The sequence below is a fragment of the Gossypium hirsutum genome, chromosome A08, assembly GCF_007990345.1.
Source record: "Gossypium hirsutum isolate 1008001.06 chromosome A08, Gossypium_hirsutum_v2.1, whole genome shotgun sequence".
NCBI lineage: Eukaryota > Viridiplantae > Streptophyta > Magnoliopsida > Malvales > Malvaceae > Gossypium > Gossypium hirsutum.
In genome coordinates, this window is record NC_053431.1 from 92,907,478 (window position 1) to 92,912,262 (window position 4,785).

The following is a 4,785-nucleotide window of genomic DNA, read 5'->3' on the forward strand; positions in this document are numbered from 1 at the left end:
TTTTTAATATATTTTTTAACATTTCAACTGTATTTGTCTATTATATTACATTTTTTTTTCATATCACTATTAGTTAAGAAAATTTAACATTTGTCTATAATATTATATGAATTTGTTAAATTACCTGTAATTGAGTTTTTTTTCTTTTTCTTTTTGATATATCTTAAAACTAAATCAATTTTAATTTAACATGAATTTATTTATATGTGAATTTTTATTTTGAGTAAATTTTTTTATAAAATTTTGATTTTAATTCAATTCTCTAATGATATATTTAATAATATAACCAAAAGTAATTAAACTTTTCGAGTCAAAACATATTAAGGGATAAAAAATATTAGGTCAAATGCTATTATTAATCCTATACTCTCGATTTAGTTTTTACATTTTAATTTTGTCAATTTATATATATTGATTTGGTCAAATTTAGTCTCTATACTTTTTAGGTTTTGAAATTATAATATCAATCCAAAAGATAACAGTTAAATTTTATAAATTGTCTTGTATTATACATAAAGTTATAGATTTAATTCATGTTCTCCAATTGGATCCATTAACTGGTTTTTTGCCAATAAAATATGAAAATACCAAGTTGATATAATGATTAGCAATACCAAACTTCGAAAATAGAAGAACTTAATGAATTTAACAATTACTATTTAGTGAAGACTGAAATTTTAAAAGTGATAAGTATATTATTAAAAATGACTAAATTAAAGTGCAGAGACTAAATCTACAGGCTATATATAATAGAGGGACTAAAAGAAAAATTTAACCAGAAAAGTCCGTATAATTGTGCGTTTTGGTACGTGGCATTCTCGAAATATTAGGACAACCACAAGGCCAAATGCAAATGTTCACTGTAGATAAAGTAAAAAGATAAAATTTGAAAAACAAGTGGCCGTTAGTAATAAATAAATAAATAAAACCTCTTTCACTTACAAACTCTCTTATACTTAAATGCAACACAACAAAAAACTCGTTACCAAATTTAAAACCTCGTGATTCTTAAGAGGGAAGAGAAATCCAAAGCCGATTGAGATAATGACTGGTCCAGTAATGCTGACCAAAGAAGGTGGCTGCGGTGGTGGTGGCAGTGGTAAGAAGCGAGGAGCTAAGAACTCCGTGGAAGAGCAGCAGCAGAACCAGATTTCCGTTGCGACGTTGCTTTTAGCCGCTTTAAGGAAATCCATGGTGTCCTGTCGTGTTGATGGACAAGATGAAGCGATGCATTCCGCCGTTAATAACATGGAAATCGGGTGGCCAACCAACGTACGACACGTAAGCCATGTTACCTTTGATCGCTTCAATGGGTTCTTGGGTCTTCCCCTTGAATTCCAAGTTGAGGTACCGGGCCGGGTTCCATCCGCTAGGTAATTTCTGCTTGTTGCTTCTTCTTCTTTTTTAAATATATTTCAAGCGTTTATTTTTTTTAAAATACAAATATGAAGTGCTAGAGTGAAAATTTTATGAATTGTCAATTTTTTAGAGGACTAGAAATGCAATTTACCATATTATTTTTTATGAAAATTTTCTCTCTCCTTTTTTGTAACTAGAAACTTAAAAAAGGAATCACCAGAAAGATATGCAAATTTTTAATTAAACTATAATTTCTAGTTAGACCTTTATATATATATTTATATATAATTTTTATAAAATAATAATTTCTATTTTATATATTGGTATCTTTTGATTCAATGTTTTAGTCATTTTAAAAAAAAATATCTACCAATATTTATTGTGAAAAAAATTTGGATTTTCAAAGAATTTTTTTTAAATAATTATCTGAATTCAATTTTAGGTTAAATTATCGTTTTGATGCCTTAGCATAATTAAGGCCGTTAATTATTTCTGTTAATATACTAACATGAATTTTTCTTTTTTAACACAAAAAAAATACATTTCAGATAAAAGAGGTGCTTTTAAAAAAAAATTCAAAATTTTAACCAAATTTGAACTATCTAATGGGATTATAAAAAAATGGATTAAATTATGGCAAATTAAAGTACAGGGACTAAATCCCAAATTTGAGCATTGTAGAAGGACCAACCAGAATATCCTCTTTTATCAATTTTCTCTATATTTTAACCACGTAGTCCTAAATTGCAAATATATTTTTTCTTTGCAGCGCGAGTGTGTTTGGGGTCTCAGCGGAATCAATGCAATGCTCATTGGATCCAAAAGGGAACAGCGTCCCCACTATACTGTTGCTGATGCAGAAGCGGCTTTATTCACAAGGAGGGCTTTAGGTTTTCATTATTTTCATTTTAGTCCCAGCTTTAGTACTTAGTATTTACATCTATATGCAATTACCCTGGTTAAATGATGTTACTGCTGTTTAATTTGTTCTTGTTTTCAGGCAGAAGGGATTTTCAGGATAAATCCTGAGAACAGCCAAGAGGAGCTTGTAAGGGATCAGTTGAACCGTGGCATTGTGCCGGATAATATCGATGTTCATTGCCTTGCAGGCCTTATCAAAGCCTGGTTCAGGGAGCTTCCTGCAGGTGTGTTGGATGGACTTTCCCCAGAACAGGTTCTTCATTGCGATAATGAAGAGGAGAGCGTTGAGCTCGTGAAGCAACTGAAGCCAACGGAAGCCGGATTGCTCAATTGGGCAGTCGATCTTATGGCAGATGTCGTAGAAGAGGAGGAAACGAACAAGATGAATGCAAGGAATATTGCTATGGTTTTTGCACCAAATATGACTCAGGTATATATATATATATTTGGGACATTGTTGGATTAAAGATTGTAATTAAAAACTGCTTTTGTAAAAATAGAGCATTTGATGTTTGATTGTTTTCCTCTATTGGAACAGATGTCCGATCCGTTGACGGCTCTGATGCATGCTGTTCAAGTAATGAACTTGCTCAAGACCTTGATCATGAAAACGCTACGAGAACGAGAAGAGACCGCGAGTTCATCTCATTCATTCGATCATCATACAGACGAGGAGTTCGATTGTCGTAGTTTAGATGAGATGGATATGAGCTGCGAAGGGCCTATATCTGATTACGATAATTCCCTTTACGGTAACTACAGCGGAGATAACGAGGAAGACGGAGTAGAGGCATTCGGTGAAATAGAGGAATGCTTCTTGAGGCAACCGGATGATGAGAATAACAAGGACGCCACCTATAGTTTTCTGGAGAAACCATCTGATGAATCACATACTAGTACTCCTCCAGGAAGTTGGACGGGCTGCAATCTCGAGTCCAGCATTTCATTTACCGATAGCAAGAATGAGAATTCGGGCTCAACTATAAGTGATGGCAAGGACAATGATGGTGTGGATATGATAGACAAACTAGTCGAGTCTACAACACTCAACGTTATTTAGAACAATACAATCCTTTCGATCACAGTTGCTTTGGTAAATCGATAAAGTTGGGTTTTGGTTGAAATTCAGGTAGGGGAAGTATTGGTTTTCTGGGAATTGTTTGTTTGAATCATTGGTTCAGCAAGGGCTGAACTTTGTTGTGTGTTAGTGTTGTTTTCGGCATGTCCCGGAATTCTAACATCGACTGGATTAAGATTGGATAAAATCGGGTCCGATGTTAATGTACTTGTATAATAGCATCTAGGAAGATGTGCAAAACTAGGGAGTTACAGGGAAAGGTGTAATGTTTTAGATATGGTTGATTTGTAGTGAATAGAGGTCCATCTAAAGTCATTTAGACTTGGTTGTGCACTAGCTAATTTCAGTATGTAATTGTCTTATAATCTCCTTTCTAGCAATCTATGATAATATATGTTGTTGGGATTTTATTAATTTTTATTTTAAATATTTATATTAGGATATCTTTGTTTAAAATTATGTTATATAGACTCAATTGCTTCTTAATCTAATGACAATATAAAACCAACCAAAAATAGAATTGAAGGAACATATATATCAATATTTCATTCAAAACTAATGAAATTTTAACGTTTAAACCTCAGACTTTTACTAAACGTCGTAGCCAATCGCATTCTTTTTTTTTAATTATTAATAATTATATTTAATATTTTTATATTAAATTTATGTTGGGGGAGAATGTTGGAAGCAAATTAAATTAGTTAATATTAAATGGATTAATTTAGTTTATATATCATTAAAAATAATAAAATAAGATCAAATTTTAGCAGAATTAATATTTATTATTTATTGCTTAACGGAGTTAATATTTTGAAGTTTTTTATGGTTTTATAAATAATATCTTTTGTTTGGAGTTGAATTGCAGATAATAAATAAATAACATTTTTGTCATTTTTTACACAATAAATGTTAACTTTGTTACATATTAGTCTTATTTTATTCTTGGGTAAACTACTCAGTTAGTCACCTTAAAATAGTATCATTCTTATTTTGGTCACTCTAAAATTTCTTGTTGTCAATTTAATCATTGTTGTTACAAAAATTTATTCAGAATGGTCACCTAACCATTATCTCATTAACGAATTGCTAATTGGACCTACCATGTCAGCCTTTTTTCACTAAAAAAAGGACAAATTAAAAATTATTTTTTAATCCTTTAAAAATTATAAAATTTCATTCATCTTCCATTTGGCTAAACTTTCTCCAAGCTAGGAGTGTTCATAATTCGGTTAAAATCGAATTAACCGACTAAAATGATCTGATTCAGTTAATCGATAGTCGGTCGATTAATGATTTTTTTTTTAAAAATTTGGTTACCAGTTAATTGGGTTCGAGATTTCATAATTAACCGAAATAAATAATATATATTATATATAATTATTAACTTTTTGTTTGGTTGTTAATTTTTAAGATTTATGTAGTGTTTT

The 4,785-nt window shown here is 30.8% G+C and overlaps 1 pseudogene; it reads left to right on the forward strand.

The window, feature by feature from the left end:
* Nucleotides 1-433: 433 nt before the first annotated feature.
* LOC107947883 (rho GTPase-activating protein 2-like) lies at nt 434-3,768 on the forward strand (annotated as a pseudogene).
* The last annotated feature ends 1,017 nt before the right edge of the window (nt 3,769-4,785 follow it).